Source organism: Acromyrmex echinatior, chromosome 6 (genome assembly GCF_024713525.1).
Source record: "Acromyrmex echinatior isolate Ae372 chromosome 6, ASM2471352v2, whole genome shotgun sequence".
Lineage (NCBI taxonomy): Eukaryota > Metazoa > Arthropoda > Insecta > Hymenoptera > Formicidae > Acromyrmex > Acromyrmex echinatior.
In genome coordinates, this window is record NC_141857.1 from 3,647,087 (window position 1) to 3,666,120 (window position 19,034).

The 19,034-nt window shown below is 31.3% G+C and overlaps 1 protein-coding gene and 1 long non-coding RNA gene across 5 annotated transcripts in view; one reads left to right on the plus strand and one right to left on the minus strand.

The window, feature by feature from the left end:
• Positions 1–19,034, minus strand: part of LOC147909273 (uncharacterized) — a 164,035-nt gene that overhangs the window by 13,110 nt on the left and 131,891 nt on the right. The window lies entirely within an intron of this gene.
• LOC105153907 (uncharacterized) lies at positions 2,643–9,945 on the plus strand. The gene is made up of 3 exons (XR_015545375.1): positions 2,643–3,909; positions 4,063–4,140; positions 4,565–9,945. It is a non-coding gene; the product is annotated as an uncharacterized LOC105153907 (long non-coding RNA).

The following is a 19,034-nucleotide window of genomic DNA, read 5'->3' on the forward strand; positions in this document are numbered from 1 at the left end:
CTATACCACGTAAAACTTCTATAAGTAACAAAAAGGAAACTCTGATGTAATTTGAAAAATAATAAGACCACTTTAAAACACTTATAAAAATGCAATAAGCATAAAAGTTACATGTTCTTATATTCTCTCCCTCCTGATAATCAATAAATAGTTACAACAAGCACATGAAGTGAAAATAAGTTTTTAGATTTGTTCTGTTATAGTAGTCTCTGTCTAACGGTCAACGTTCTATAAATAAATCTTCCTCTTTCTGTAAAATAAGTAAAATATCTTGAAAACGAAACATTTATGAAAAATATGTTACAAAAATTATAGTTTCAATAAAGAGCATCAAATAGTGATTTGGCGATATGATTACGAGTGCAGCTATGAAGAAGTTGTCAACTTTGAACATTTTTATGGAATTCTTATTTTTTTATTTTATATTATTGTAGGTCTTTCCAAATAGTTTTTCAAAATATTACAATGAAACTCCTTTTGATTAAATATTTTCGCGATACTTATTGTTTGAGATAAAATTCAGATGTGATCAGCATTAAGCTAATTTAAAAAAAAACTGTAAGACAAGAAAATAAGATTCCGTAATCAAAAGCGAGGATTTTGAGGAATTTAGATGTAGTTTATTTGTTACAGATCATTCAACAATTTGTTGAAGGTCATGGAAATAACTGCCCGAAAGGAAAGATATACAATAAAAAGATTAAACAAGATAACAATAACAAAGATAGAACCTTGAACTAAAGATAGAATCTTGAGAAATCCCTGATAAAATGTTAGACAATAAAATAGAATACAATAGAATACAATAGAAACTAGGAGAAATGTTTTGAACAAGAACCTACTGAAATCGGTTATATAAGAAAAGGAGGAGTAAAAGATAGAAGTCACTTAAGTTATAATAATGCATTATGACCATCGAACTACTTTATAACTGTATCAAAAGTCCTAGAAAAATCTAAGGCTACAAAATAAAGAATTGATAAAGAGCCATTATCAAACGAGGGAATTCTAACATCATTATCAAAGGAGGGAATCGTAACACAAAGGAAAGAATCCGATACATGAAGAAGAAGCGAATCGTTTTCGATAGACGAATGCAGATCATTTTGGAAGGATGAATTTCTAATAGAATTTCTAAACTAGTTTTGGAAGGAATTATATATAAAAATCCATTTTTTTTTCATTTTATTTATTGTTAATTATATGTAAAAAAGCATTTTAAATAATATATACTTTATCTCTTATTAGTCTTCTATAGTCTTGATACATAAAATAAGTGTATTTTTTGTATAATTCTTACAAATAAATTTATTACAATTTTGACATCTTTCTCTGTATTTCGTATCATTATCGACGCAAATATAACATTGTGATCGTTTTTCATTAATCGTATTCCGAGCTATCACTCACGAGTCAAAGTGACCCTACATTCGTCGGACAAGGGTTAATTGCAGAGAAATGAAATCTGTTCTCAGTAAATGGCTGAGAAAGAAGAAAGCGATCAATAATAGAATTTGAACAAGAAAAGGAAGGAAGAGATTGTATAAAATAATCATTTAATTTATCAGGATTAAGAAGATGATCGGAGATAATAGGAAAGGAAAAGAGCTGTATCCATCTAAGAATGCTAAATTCCTCCAGAAATTTCCTCCAGAAATCACGTGAAGAATACTTATGTAAGGAGGAATTTAGAAAGGACTATTTTTCATACTTTATTGCAGAAAATGCTAAATGGCGCAATTGTTTATAACGTAACCAGTTTCCATTGGTGTTATTGTTAATGTACATGCTTAACGTTTTATTTCTGATTCTTATAAGTTTACGTACCATATCAGTAAACCATGGTATTCGAAATACTATGCCAAAATGTGAAGACAATTAAAAATATTATTAAGATTCGTGGTGAAAAAACGGAACCATATCATTGTCTAAAACATAAAGCTGCATCTCATCAAACTAACTATCATATTCTTTAAAACATCATCTGAAATCGAGTTTAAACTATGGCAGAGCTATATGCACAATGCGCAATAAATAAGCATAATTTACGCAATGATCGCTAATATCGATCATCACACACTTCCAAAATCCTGATATCAAAAAATCAAATTCAAATTGTATGTGGATATAAAAATACTCTAATTGAACAATCAGATTTAACGCTCATAAATTCAAAGTTCATAAACAAAGTTCATTTTTAAATGTAAATTTAAAAATTTACGTGAAATTTTCCAAATAATATATATCCGGATGTTTGTTCGGAACGTCTTTTCGGGCATGCCTTAATTTCATGCATTTTTTGCTTTGAAAAACGTATGGGAGCTCCCTTATACATTTCGGACACACAGGATAAACATTCATCAACAGTCTCCTCTGATTGGATATAAGCAAGAGAGACAACAAAATTTTTCACATATTTATAATAAATTATTTACATACACATTAGCGTTTCAAAAATCCGACGCGCAGAAAGTTTGGCAGAATTTTATATTTATACCGATTAAATTATATTAATTTAATACGTATTAAATTTATAATATATTATTTCAGTATCAAAGTACAACAAAATGCATGAATAAGGTTTATTGCGGAAAACAGGCCAACGGTGGAGCAGGAGCACAGCCTCCAGTAAGTCCAAAATATATAAAGTTTAATAATGGCGAATTGGACATACTAAGTGTAAAAATGAAATGCAAATGTTTGGAATTATATAGTATACATATTTTAACAGTATAGTATACATATTATAACAGTACAATAAAGTGTATCGAGCATTTCACGGTCGATTTATCTGGTTTTCATATTTATTTTCATTTATTTTTTATTTATTTAATTAATAAACATATCTTTAATTTGCGTACGATAACATATCTTTAATGTGTACCAATGCGCACTGCGTTCAATCGAATTACAATTTCATTCGTTATTACAATTTCAATACGAAGAAGAAAAATTAATGAGACGGATTTTTTTATTACAGAAGAAACTGTCCAGACAGACCAAGGATCGAAACAACAATAATTGCAGAATAATTTACACTAATCATTTAACATAATCAAATACAAATAATTAAATAATGATTTAGAAAATGAGATAATTTAGAATATAATAGTAACAATAGTAATAAAAAAACTGCTTTTAAAATAATTTTATTCTTGGATGTTTTTGTTCCTGCGTCCACCGTTCGAGGATTAATCTTACATACCACATTAAATTAAAACGAGGACAAACTGATAATTTATCCTTCTGTCCTTTAATGAAGGAACTTAATTTATTGATTCTAGTATAAGTAAAAACGTATGAAACAATTATTCTCGAAAAATCTTTTGAATCTATTTGAAATGGATGGTGAAGTAAGTAACCTTTTTATTGGACTTGTTCTTTATTTCTGTTCAAATCTAGTTTTAAATTATTAAATTGTTTAAACTTAAGTAATGTCCTTTTTTTAATATTCTTAAAAATTAAATCTAATGGATATTCATTTCTCAATAATATGTTAACAATGAGTTCAATATTTTTATTATGGAAATTGGGATGCGATAACAAAATCAATCAAATTAATAATCATGTTTAATTTATAGCATAATGTCTGGATAGTAAGAAAAGAAATTTAGATAACGTGTCAAGAAGTTAAGTCTGTGATATCAATCATGTATATTAATCTGTTTTCTTTTTTTTATTAGGTTAAATCCAAGAAATTTGTCGCTTCGATGTTTTGCGGATTCCTGGTTCGCATCCACGGGACGTCATTACGGGCATGCCTTAATTTCATGCATTTTTTGCATTGAAAGACGTATGGGAGCTCCCTTATACATTTCGGACACACATGATAAACATTCATTAACAGTCTCCTCTGATTAGATATGAGCAACAGAGAGAAGAAACATTCGACACAATATGGATCAAAAGGTAAAATTTTTTTGTAATATTTTTAATAAATTATTTACATACACATTAGCGTTTCAAAAATCCGACGCGCAGAAAGTTTGGCAGAATTTTATATGTATACCGATTAAATTATATTAATTTAATACGTATTAAATTTATAATATATTATTTGAGTATCAAAGTACAACAAAATGCATGAATCAGGTTTAGTGCGGAAAACAGGCTAACGGTGGAGCAGGAGCACAGCCTCCAGTAAGTCCAAAAAATATAAAGTTTAATAATGGCGAATTGGACATACTATTGCGCATTACTGCCATATTAAAGCATTGTTATACATTGATTTAATTTAAGTGTAAAAATGAAATGCAAATGTTTCGAATTATATAGTATACGTATTTTAACAGTATAGTATACATATTTTAACAGTATAGTATACATATTTTAACAGTACAATAAAGTGTATCGAGACATTTCACGGTCAATTTATCCGGTTTTCATATTTATTTTCATTTATTTTTTATTTATTTAATTAATAAACATATCTTTAATTTGCGTACGATAACATATCTTTAATGTGTACCAATGCGCACTGCGTTCAATCGAATTACAATTTCATTCGTTATTACAATTTCAATACGAAGAAGAAAAATTAATGAGACGGATTTTTTTATTACAGAAGAAACTGTCCAGACAGACCAAGGATCGAAACAACAATAATTGCAAAATAATTTACACTAATAATTTAACATAATTAAATACAAATAATTAAATAGGAGTCAGCTGTGAGGAACGCAAGGCAGCAGTTCACAACAGTGTAAACCCTGCTACTAAGCCAACCTCAAGATGAGTATAGAAGCAGTTAGAAAGAAGATATGCAACGTTCGATCAGTGATAGAACAATAGTCTCTTAAAAAATTGAATCCATTATTGGTTTCTAATAATTTTTTAGTGCAAAAGTATTGTTTCATTATAATAGTGATGAAAAACAAAAATCCAAGTCATATAACCCTGATCCTTTAGATTTAAGAAATCTAAGTGAAAAAAGAAGAAGAATCACGTTCGTGAAGTAATCAAGAAGAATCACCCAAAGATTATTTCTGTGAAAATGTGCAATATACGTACAGAAAATATATACAGAAAAAGACAGATGATATCAATTTGTGATTAGATTTCTTTTCGTAATAAATGCAAATATTTCAAAAAAATTTTAACTTAGCAAGCAAAGAGACAGTATTTTTCGTAAGTTATAAAATTAGTTAGTCAATGAGTGTGAGAACGTGAAGTAGAAGAATTCCATAATCAAACGAAAACTATCAGTTTATGAAATGAAATATCTACCAACGAATTTGTGAATCTCATAATATATCACATATACATCAGCGATATTGTGCGTAATAGTAACAATAGTAATAAAAAAACTGCTTTTAAAATAATTTTATTCTTGGATGTTTTTGTTCCTGCGTCCGCCGTGCGTGCGAGTATCATGACGTCCGCTGTTAGAGGATTAATCTTACATACCACATTAAATTAAAACGAGGACAAACTGATAATTTATCCTTCTGTCCTTTAATGAAGGAACTTAATTTATTGATTCTAGTATAAGTAAAAACGTATGAAACAATTATTCTCGAAAAATCTTTTGAATCTATTTGAAATGGATGGTGAAGTAAGTAACCTTTTTATTGGACTTGTTCTTTATTTCTGTTCAAATCTAGTTTTAAATTATTAAATTGTTTAAACTTAAGTAATGTCCTTTTTTTAATATTCTTAAAAATTAAATCTAATGGATATTCATTTCTCAATAATATGTTAACAATGAGTTCAATATTTTTATTATGGAAATTGGGATGCGATAACAAAATCAATCAAATTAATAATTATGTTTAATTTATAGCATAATGTCTGGATAGTAAGAAAAGAAATTTAGATAACGTGTCAAGAAGTTAAGTCTGTGATATCAATCATGTATATTAATCTGTTTTCTTTTTTTTATTAGGTTAAATCCAAGAAATTCAATTTGTCGCTTCGATGTTTTGCGGATTCCTGGTTCGCATCCATGGGACGTCATTACGGGCATGCCTTAATTTCATGCATTTTTTGTATTGAAAGACGTATGGGAGCTCCCTTATACATTTCGGACACACAGGATAAACATTCATCAACAATCTCCTCTGATTGGATATAAGCAAGAGAGACAACAAAATTTTTTAAATATTTATAATAAATTATTTACATACACATTAGCGTTTCAAAAATCCGACGCGCAGAAAGTTTGGCAGAATTTTATATTTATACCGATTAAATTATATTAATTTAATACGTATTAAATTTATAATATATTATTTTAGTATCAAAGTACAACAAAATGCATGAATAAGGTTTAGTGCGGAAAAGAGGCTAACGGTGGAGCAGGAGCACAGCCTCCAGTAAGTCCAAAAAATATAAAGTTTAATAATGGCGAATTGGACATACTATTGCGCATTACTGCCATATTAAAGCATTGTTATATATTGATTTAATTTAAGTGTAAAAATGAAATGCAAATGTTTCGAATTATATAGCATACGTATTTTAACAGTATAGTATACATATTTTAACAGTATAGTATACATATTTTAACAGTACAATAAAGTGTATCGAGCATTTCACGGTCGATTTATCCGGTTTTCATATTTATTTTCATTTATTTTTTATTTATTTAATTAATAAACATATCTTTAATTTGCGTACGATAACATATCTTTAATGTGTACCAATGCGCACTGCGTTCAATCGAATTACAATTTCATTCGTTATTACAATTTCAATACGAAGAAGAAAAATTAATGAGACGGATTTTTTTATTATAGAAGAAACTGTCCAGACAGACCAAGGATCGAAACAACAATAATTGCAGAATAATTTACACTAATCATTTAACATAAATAGATACAAATAATTAAATAATGATTTAGAAAATGAGATAATTTAGAATATAATAGTAACAATAGTAATAAAAAAACTGCTTTTAAAATAATTTTATTCTTGGATGTTTTTGTTCCTGCGTCCACCGTTCGAGGATTAATCTTACATACCACATTAAATTGAAATGAGGACAAACTGATAATTTATCCTTCTGTCCTTTAATGAAGGAACTTAATTTATTGATTCTAGTATAAGTAAAAACGTATGAAACAATTATTCTCAAAAAATCTTTTGAATCTATTTGAAATGGATGGTGAAGTAAGTAACCTTTTTATTGGACTTGTTCTTTATTTCTGTTCAAATCTAGTTTTAAATTATTAAATTGTTTAAACTTAAGTAATGTCCTTTTTTTAATATTCTTAAAAATTAAATCTAATGGATATTCATTTCTCAATAATATGTTAACAATGAGTTCAATATTTTTATTATGGAAATTGGGATGCGATAATAAAATCAATCAAATTAATAATTATGTTTAATTTATAGCATAATGTCTGGATAGTAAGAAAAGAAATTTAGATAACGTGTCAAGAAGTTAAGTCTGTGATATCAATCATGTATATTAATCTGTTTTCTTTTTTTTATTAGGTTAAATCCAAGAAATTCAATTTGTCGCTTCGATGTTTTGCGGATTCCTGGTTCGCATCCACGGGACGTCATTACGGGCATGCCTTAATTTCATGCATTTTTTGCATTGAAAGACGTATGGGAGCTCCCTTATACATTTCGGACACACAGGATAAACATTCATCAACAATCTCCTCTGATTGGATATAAGCAAGAGAGACAATAAAATTTTTTAAATATTTATAATAAATTATTTACATACACATTAGCGTTTCAAAAATCCGACGCGCAGAAAGTTTGGCAGAATTTTATATTTATACCGATTAAATTATATTAATTTAATACGTATTAAATTTATAATATATTATTTCAGTATCAAAGTACAACAAAATGCATGAATAAGGTTTATTGCGGAAAACAGGCCAACGGTGGAGCAGGAGCACAGCCTCCAGTAAGTCCAAAAAATATAAAGTTTAATAATGGCGAATTGGACATACTAAGTGTAAAAATGAAATGCAAATGTTTGGAATTATATAGTATACATATTTTAACAGTATAGTATACATATTTTAACAGTACAATAAAGTGTATCGAGCATTTCACGGTCGATTTATCCGGTTTTCATATTTATTTTCATTTATTTTTTATTTATTTAATTAATAAACATATCTTTAATTTGCGTACGATAACATATCTTTAATGTGTACCAATGCGCACTGCGTTCAATCGAATTACAACTTCATTCGTTATTACAATTTCAATACGAAGAAGAAAAATTAATGAGACGGATTTTTTTATTACAGAAGAAACTGTCCAGACAGACCAAGGATCGAAACAACAATAATTGCAGAATAATTTACACTAATCATTTAACATAATCAAATACAAATAATTAAATAATGATTTAGAAAATGAGATAATTTAGAATATAATAGTAACAATAGTAATAAAAAAACTGCTTTTAAAATAATTTTATTCTTGGATGTTTTTGTTCCTGCGTCCACCGTTCGAGGATTAATCTTACATACCACATTAAATTAAAACGAGGACAAACTGATAATTTATCCTTCTGTCCTTTAATGAAGGAACTTAATTTATTGATTCTAGTATAAGTAAAAACGTATGAAACAATTATTCTCGAAAAATCTTTTGAATCTATTTGAAATGGATGGTGAAGTAAGTAACCTTTTTATTGGACTTGTTCTTTATTTCTGTTCAAATCTAGTTTTAAATTATTAAATTGTTTAAACTTAAGTAATGTCCTTTTTTTAATATTCTTAAAAATTAAATCTAATGGATATTCATTTCTCAATAATATGTTAATAATGAGTTCAATATTTTTATTATGGAAATTGGGATGCGATAACAAAATCAATCAAATTAATAATTATATTTAATTTATAGCATAATGTCTGGATAGTAAGAAAAGAAATTTAGATAACGTGTCAAGAAGTTAAGTCTGTGATATCAATCATGTATATTAATCTGTTTTCTTTTTTTTATTAGGTTAAATCCAAGAAATTCAATTTGTCGCTTCGATGTTTTGCGGATTCCTGGTTCGCATCCATGGGACGTCATTACGGGCATGCCTTAATTTCATGCATTTTTTGTATTGAAAGACGTATGGGAGCTCCCTTATACATTTCGGACACACAGGATAAACATTCATCAACAATCTCCTCTGATTGGATATAAGCAAGAGAGACAACAAAATTTTTTAAATATTTATAATAAATTATTTACATACACATTAGCGTTTCAAAAATCCGACGCGCAGAAAGTTTGGCAGAATTTTATATTTATACCGATTAAATTATATTAATTTAATACGTATTAAATTTATAATATATTATTTTAGTATCAAAGTACAACAAAATGCATGAATAAGGTTTAGTGCGGAAAAGAGGCTAACGGTGGAGCAGGAGCACAGCCTCCAGTAAGTCCAAAAAATATAAAGTTTAATAATGGCGAATTGGACATACTATTGCGCATTACTGCCATATTAAAGCATTGTTATATATTGATTTAATTTAAGTGTAAAAATGAAATGCAAATGTTTCGAATTATATAGCATACGTATTTTAACAGTATAGTATACATATTTTAACAGTATAGTATACATATTTTAACAGTACAATAAAGTGTATCGAGCATTTCACGGTCGATTTATCCGGTTTTCATATTTATTTTCATTTATTTTTTATTTATTTAATTAATAAACATATCTTTAATTTGCGTACGATAACATATCTTTAATGTGTACCAATGCGCACTGCGTTCAATCGAATTACAATTTCATTCGTTATTACAATTTCAATACGAAGAAGAAAAATTAATGAGACGGATTTTTTTATTATAGAAGAAACTGTCCAGACAGACCAAGGATCGAAACAACAATAATTGCAGAATAATTTACACTAATCATTTAACATAAATAGATACAAATAATTAAATAATGATTTAGAAAATGAGAAAATTTAGAATGTAATAATAACAATAGTAATAAAAAAACTGCTTTTAAAACAATTTTATTCTTGGATCACTTTTATGATATTTATTTTAACTTGAGTTCCATTGGCATACGTCATCTCCGGTTGTTGTGTTACTTCATTTTATGGACTGTATTATCAGTCGAATGTTGTTGTCAACACGGCTGAAAATATTTGCTTGTATTTGTATTATATTATTGTTTCTTATGCTGTCATTATAAACTTACTTATGTTTTGTGAACTAGAGCCAAATCGAACTTATTATTCTCAGTAATTTAATTACCAGTTACTTATTTAAATTAATTCATTGATTGCTCATTCATAGCTATTCATTTACTTTATAATAATTATTCCTTATTAGTTTATTCGCGTCAAGACATTTTCTTTAAACGTGATCAATCTTTGCATTCACAATTATTCGAAATGTTATTCGATCTGACTCTTTGATATTAAATTTCATTCTACGGAGTCTATCACAAAAATCGTAGCGATCGTAGAGTCTAAAACGCAGCACAAACTTTTGCAAAACATGAGGAGAAAATAAATCAATCAGAGTTCTTTATTTTATGGAAAGGAAGGAAATTTATATATAATACGTATAAAATTCTGCCAAACTGCGCGTCGGATTTTTGAAACGCTGTTATATCTGTAAGCAGTAATAAGCAGTAATAAGCTGTAAGTAAATTGGCCAATCATTGTAGAGAGACTGTAAAGTCATAATGTAAATAGTATAGCAAATCCATGTTAATTTCCATATTAATTATTTTTTACTGCTTACGTCTTAAAATTTTCTATATGCCATTTTCTTATGCTGATTTACTGTTGATAGTATGTATGCATATTTGCGTACAGTTGGCAATATAGAAATTATGCTTGATAATTAACTTAAATTTAGGCAATGTTATTATTATAAAATAACATAGAGCCAAAGAGCAGAATATAAAGCCGAATAATATAAAACAATAATTTACAAACCAATGCAGTTTACAAAAACTTAACTATTAACGATTGTTGATAAAACAGGAATCTTATCACTCTTGTTACTAATTTAATGTATATGGGGTGTAACAAATTCTCTGTTGCATTTAAATATTTATTTTTATTACAATCTATATAAACTTCACTTCCTTCAAACTTCTTCTTTCAAACTTCCTTCATTTCATTATTTTTTATTGGCAATTTTATATTAAGAATAGGTAGATATTATCAATGGTTAAAGTCAATCGTATATAAATCGTCCGTCACTAATAATTGTGAATCAATATACAATCTTATTATCATTCCATTCGAAATAATTGTACTTTGCCTAAATATTTCCTTTCTTTAATGCATGTCCTATTCGTAGAAATAAAATAAAGCTAAATAATGTGTACAGAATAAAAAATATAGGAACATTTCATAATTCTAACTCAAGAATATAAATTTAATTTTCGATGTGAACTAAATAATTATGTCTATTAATATATCTGCATAGAATAACACATTTATGCAGTTAAATATTTTTACAAAATATAAATTTCTTCTATATATGTATATTAAATACAAAATATTTACGTAATTTAAATGACTGATGTGAATGAATTTTCGTCTAAAATTTATTTTGTTTTTTTTTTCACTCGTGTTTATTCTGATTTCTATTTTATAATTATGTATACTTTCTCAATTAATATTATACTTTTCGTATTTCTTGATTATGATTTTTAACCGCTTATTTTCCGTAATAATCTTCTCAGAGTACCTATCATGAAATAAGTTAAAATGGATTCCGATAGGAATTATTTCACTTTTCCCTAAAAAAACACAATAAAAATCTAGATAATAATTGTATAATTCCAATTGGAATCCATTCGACTTATTCCATGATAACTCCCAGATTTCATTTCAGTATGCTTTTGAAGGGTGAATCGAAGGGTTTCACGTGTATTATGTACTTGTTTTATGTATACCCGCACTACCTCAGCCGTGGCTGTAAACTGCCGCAATCGTAATCCATAACCGCGTCAGTATCCATTCCTAAGGAACCACAGACTCCACGTGAAATCTGATGCGATACGTGCAACACTCCTGGACAAAGTATACCTTCGCACTCCCTCACTTCGAGGAAGGAAAAGCCTGTCTTTGAAACGTGCACCCGCTTTCTTCACCTTACAAGCGCACAATCTGGTATACATTAATGGTTAAAACGTTTTTAGTCGACATCAAGCATGAACCTTGCCATCTGTGGCAAGTATGAAAATTCCAACTTTATTTATTGTCATATTAATTTGCAAATTATCTAGACACGCAAGCGTTATCGCATCGTACAGTCTAAACTTCAGTTTACATAACTGAGTATCGATAGAAATATCATTCTTAGTTAGATAATATCTGTACTAATAATTTGATACTTTGTCGGTAAATATTATTTTAATATCTTTTAAAAACCTCGCTCCTAAAAAATATTTCTTACAAATAATTATGGCGGTCTAAGAAAAAACATTCTATTAGATTAGAAGACTTTTTAAATAAGTTTTCTTTAAAAGTTTCTTTAAATTTCAAATATTTTATTTTTAATTAAAATACTAAAATCTAAAAAAGTGTTTCTAATACTGAACTTATAATTAATCCGACTTCAATTAAAAAATTTGTAGGAGAAGGAAGCATGCACAATGGCTATTTTTAAAAAATATTTTAATTTTAGTAGCTCGATAATTTCTTTCTCGATAAATAACATAAAAAAGCGTTGCAGCAGAGGGTAGAGAAATACTTGTGAGTATTGATCCATACAAGGCTAAATACATATAGCCTTTTTCGTGTGCAGTAGCATCGCGCGAGTCATGGTGAGCACATACACACATACACGCGCATGCATTATCGTACGCATGTCGTGCGGCTCCGTATGTGCTCGATATAAAAATCCGTTCGCCGGCATGAGTGGCGTCGGCTTTGAATTTTTTTGTTCCTGCCCTCTGGCTACCGGCGCGGCTGCTCTCTTGGGCGCTCCGCTGGAAACGATCGTGATCCAGAGGCCAAGGAGAAAACCGAATCAGCTTAAACTCTTTCTCGGCCCCCGCCCGCCCCCGTTTGTCTGCGCTGCGCTGCGTTTCGTCGTGCTGACATCGTTTTCGCGGCCTTCCATACCCGATTCCTCTCCGCCTTCCTTCTCGCTTTAACCCTTCCCAATGGTGGCCGCTCCTTAGTGAAACCGCGTATCTGGAATTTCTAGCGGCGATCCGTATACGATTTTACGGTAAATCGCTACATTGCAGAAGTGTATCTCCGAGTCCGATGGCAATTAACAACAATACTTTATGTCAGCGTTTTTCAATCTTCTTCAATTCACATATTAAATAACAAGTCAAATTTGTCAAAGTACATTATTAAGTGCACATGCTTCAGCACTCAGCATAAAAACACGGCCTAAACACAATGCGAAGGCAACAGCGATAGCGATAGAAATAGCGATAACAATAGTGATAGTGATAGGAACAGAGGAATCAAACATATGGGAATGCATATGTCAATGCCCGTAGGAATGTACATTGATATATGCATTCCCGTATGTTGGATTTTTCTGTTCCTATCGCTATCGCTATGGCTATCGTCTTGCTTAAGTCTTTTATCGAATTCCGACAGCATGATATTCAGAAGTAAACGTCAAACTTCTAAAGTTTTTTTTATTTTTCATTTTATTATTTTAAAAGTGATTTTACTGCAATGATGGTATAATCGCTTTGATCAAAATGAGAATAAACGCAATATAATTTAGACTTGTTGTTTTGACAATTTTTTAAATATTTTTACTTCGCGCCTTATTACGTTTTTACTCATTTTTTAAATTCTGTCGCTTCTTTTAACTTCTCTAAAATTTTTGCGGCACACTTGGAGATCTTTTGCGATACACGAATTAAAAAGCTCTACTTTACGTTATCGATTGATCATCCTATTGATTTAAAATTACGTGCACTTGAAATTATTCAAGCTTTACATTTTTTTGCAGATTACATATTTCTTTCCCCTTCGCATTTACTTTAAGAATTTTGACTCATCTGTAACAACCATCATTTTTCTTATATTGGCTTGGAGAAAGTGCGCGACTTCTGAGACAGGCTATATAAACCTGGCCAATATTATAAAACTCATAAAATGATTCACGGCGAGCGCTCGTTCATCACGTCGTACATCGTCGAGTTACATTGCCTCGGGATGTTACTTTCCGCTTCAGTGTCACGTTGGATTACATCTTCCGTACGTTCGCATCGGGCATGTTTCCTCTTTCTCTCTCTCCCTCCTCCTCCCCCTCCTCCAACTACGTAGACATCCACCTTGGTGGAAAGAATTTTATACGCGAGACGCGTTCGATGATATTAATTATCTCCTCGTTCTCAACGCGCATTACTAAAATTTGTTATCGTCGCCGGTAATCAAATACTCTGCGCAGAATCTGTAATGAGAGACCTCTGGCTTGTCTGTGCATTAAAAGAGAACTCATGACAGTCTCTCGTTCTTTTCTTTCCTCTTTTCCGCCGTCTGTGACATTCGCGAAATAAGGCATTTCCAGTAATTCGCGGTTACAATATTAGGACTGGATCGGCGCCGCAGGATTCTCTCCCTGAGCGAATTATAAAGAGCGGTTATAAAGAGCTTTCGTTACGACCATTATTATTAGCTCGACCATTCGCGCAGTGATCGTTATTTCCATATTTATGAATTTTAACAAACTGTGTCGAATTTCGTGGAATCGGTGTAAGAAATGGTTGAAAAATAAAAGATCAATAAATCTAACGTGTAAAAATAAAATGGAGCAAATTTCTGTTTAAATTAAATTAATTCAGTGGATATATTTAATAAACTTTGCAATTTTGTTCCAATCGGGATTGGAATCGTGTAGGCTATTTAATTAACGGAGTTTCTATTTATAAATTATCGTCATTAATGAAGAAAGCGAAATCACATCAAAATTCGAAACCGCGCGTGCGAAGGACAAATACTCTTAACTATAAAATTCGATGACAGATATTGCGAGAAGAAGCAAGAGAGAAGGCGAAATCTCGTGTACGATCGAGATGAAGTGTACGGTGTTCGATTCCGGGTCTCATTTGGTAGAACGGCCTTGAGAAGAGATCCGATACGCGATATGCCACTCGGAAATCGAGGTCACTTTTGGAATTGGTCGTGTAAATCGTTTGCAATATACCCTGATAATTTGCACGATAATGAGAATTAATGTACACTTACTGTGTGTCGGAAACAATTATATATCACACTTATTTCCTTTTTCGAATATATAATCGTGTATGAATAGTGTACGTCATAGAAAACTAGCCACCGATAAATACGAAGATATAACATTGTATCAGGCTAAGAAAATATTTTATTCATGGAATTCTCATGTAAAACCCACTCATTATTTTTGTATAAATATTGAGTAGCAATTTACGCTTATCTCATTAGCTTAAAATAATTCAAATAAAATAAAATTATTCATGCTATTAATTTATCTAATACGCATCAAAAAACTCCATTACTCGCTATATGAAGTAAGTATAATATATGAAAAATGAATTAGCGTTGTGTTGAAAAAATTATAAAATGCGAATATATCAATTTCACAATCATGTCTAAAAATATATTGAGCAAATTTTGCATTTGTAATATCAGAATGATAAATCGTTTTTTTTTCTTTTTTTCTTATAGAAAGGAAGGAACAAAGAAACGGTTGTATTAAAATCAATATACTTCTATTAATTATAAATTGGTTCTAAGTATTTCCTAAGTAACAACATAATATTTCCGTCATAAGCTGAAGATCGTTCACGGCTAGGAGCTAAAATAAACCGATTAAATATTCCGTTCGTAATTAAATCCATCCGCTAGCAGTCGTTATCTAGTCGGACGGATGTCTATCGATCCTCGAATCGATCGAGCGATAATTATCCAGGCGTAAATTTCCTGAATCTCCTCCACTCCATCTCGTCTCTTCTTTTTCGACACAAAATCCGAGGACGTGACTCTGCCAAGATGGAAAGGAGGGAACGAAACGAAAAAGAGAGCAAGATAAGGGGCAGAAGAGGGCTGTTTTTATTCTTCCTCGCTGGTATTCCATCTTCCTTCTTGCTTCCATTTCTCTCTATTCCTCTTTGCTATTTTCGTTCCTTCGTTACGAGCCGTTCTCATTGCGCTCTGTCCACGTTCTCTTCCACGCTACGAAAAACGACGTTGGACGACTCGAAACGCGTGACGCGCCTTTCGATGCAACCCGACACACGTGCACGTTCTAGCCGTCGTCACACGTCGACTGGAAAGCGCGGAAAGAGAACGAGGAAAGAGTCTATGCACAGAGGTCCATTAGAAGTTGGATGTAAGTTACAAAAGGCAAGATTGAATGAAGATACAGACGCATGAAACATATGCCTGAGATCTCTAAGAGATTAAAGATATAAAAGTCAGTTTTCAGTTCCATATAAATTCCGTTTAATTTTTTAAATTAAAAATTCACACATAATTATTCAAGATAACAATATTATTAATACATCTTCGAGATACTGCCTTGGTTGTAAACGTATGTCATAAGATTTTAAAGAGAAAAGAAGAAAGCAGTTTTAATCGTTGCTTCTAAATATGTTAATTTGCTAAAAGGGAAAAAGAGAAAGAGAGATGATATGAGTGACGACGAAGGGAACGCAGGAGATATTTCTCGACCAAATAAATATGCTTTGCAGTGCGGGAGATCCGGCCACGCCCTGTCTTCTTCTCTTGCCGCTGTTGGCCTTCCTTCGACTCTTCGGGACCGAATGTACGAACGAAAGATGCGGCGAAAGGAAGTGGAGAACGCGTGTGCCCTCTTACACACGCACGTACGCAACACACGCATACATACACAAACACACACGTGTGTGTAAGGGCCGCAGAGATACCGGCCGAGGTCCAGAGAGGGCCAAGGGCGCCTCTCTCGAAGAAACTGACGAGTCCTCCACACGATGAGAAAATCCTCCACCCGGGAGGAGGAGACGGTTTAGCGCAAAAGGATCATCACGATGTTAATCTGTGTGTGTGTGTGTGTGTGTGTGTGTGTGTGTGTGTGTGTGTGTGTATGCGTGTGCGTGAGTAAGAGAAACGTTAAGCAGAGAATCGAGCGGTAGAGAAAGGACGAGGGTGCATCATCGTCTGGACAACGACCGACTTCTCGCTCTATCTCTTTTCGTTTTTCTTTCGAGCACTCCGATCCTTTCTTCCTTCACCGACCTTTCTCGCGCTTACGTCTCCATGCACATCATTTATTAGAATGAAAACGTCATTACCAATTTAGCCGTAACTAATGCACCGGTCGCGCAGCCACTTAGGGATGATCATATGACCCGGTAACCAACGCAGGTTTGGAGATGAAGGGAATCGTTAGGATGACACGGGAGTAGTAGAGGGTCCACGCCAATGCGGCGCCTCCTCACACTAGGCTATATTGTGCGATGGATGTAATTTTGGGCTTAGGAGAAGTAACGGCTGATGAGATCTAGAAATTGGTATCTTGGAAAGAATATAGCATACCGAAGGGTCATTTAGTGTCTCGATACATAAAATATATATGTGGCGAATGTATGGCAATATTCCTTTCTCTTTCACTTTTTTTTCTTTTATGGTATATAAAAACTATTTAATTATATTTAAATTAAAAAGTATTCTTGCCATCACCATTCACCGTTAACGTACGGTGCGTGTGATATAACGGCTGACTTTTATAAGGAAAGTAACAAGTTCCGGCTCGTTAGAGTCTGTTATGTCATGCCTGTTCTTTGACAGCTGTTTCTTAGTAAATCATTATGTCACCTAATTCCTCGTTACTCAATGCAATTGAACTTCTTATTATTCCCATCGCGCACTACTGTATGTCGGATTATTACAGCGACAACATTCATCATTTTGCGCTAATCTCTTTTATAGGTATTCAAGGTGCGACAAATCAACGATTCAATCGATTTTCTTTTTTGTACCGATTCAAGCGCGACATTTTGATATTCAATGATGGTATGTCAGACTGTTTACGATCTTTCCGCGACGCTGCCTCTTCGGTGTTTGCGATTTAATCGCTTGCAACGAATTTGCATTTAATCGGCATGTTAACTTCCATAAGCCATAAAATATTAGAAGCCGGTAAGATAGGCCAGGGAAATATCTCTGTAGCGTATGATCACTCGAATAGCGACTCTTGTTGCTCCGCAACGACCTTCACGTCGTGCAATAATCATTTTTCACATAATTGTTGTTTCTGCGGTGAACCGTGACGCATAGTTTAACTGCGTCCATAGGCACCGTGCGTATTACGACGCATTTATAGTTTCATTCTGATACACATTTTACGGTATATTCCACTTTCCTTGCGATTAGAGAGAGATATACCAAGGTTCGAGGTCGTATGTTCGCGCGGGTATATCGTTTTTGTCATGCATAACTGGTTGATATCCTGTTGATATATCAAAATTCTTTTCGTGCTACGCTCTGAAAATCGCTTAACATTTTACGCGTCAGATAAACGTAAGAAAATGTTATATATTTGGATATCATGTATCACACGTAATCTTATCTTTCGAATAAATTAATAAGTAAGATGAATATCATTAATGACAGGTTTAATTTTAAAGTAGAAAATATTTAAATTATCGTATCTCTCTCTTTATATAGATTTTCTAAGTATATTTCATATATGATAATATATGATAATATATATTATTATATATATTTGATAAAAAATGCATGGAGAAATTTTATAAAGTAATATAATAACAAAATAAAATAGGAAACATCGTTTATTATATACACGAAAAAAAAGTAATGAAACGATTTCACGATTTGAAAGTAATAATTTTTTTTAATATAAAAATCTTTATTGCATTTTTTAAATAAAAAGTTTTTATATTAGGTGTTGGAATTAATTCGTAGCGTTTTTTAATGAAAGAATGTTATTTATTTCACATGAGCATTAAAAAATACATTAATGAAAGTACTTCCCATCACTTGTAAAACGCTACGAATTAATTCCAACACCTAATACGTTTAATCCTATAACTATAGAATTTAACGTACAAATACCACAACTAAACGTTTTCTCATCGACTTCGATATTAGGTATTCGAAGAAGATGATGTGAGCGAT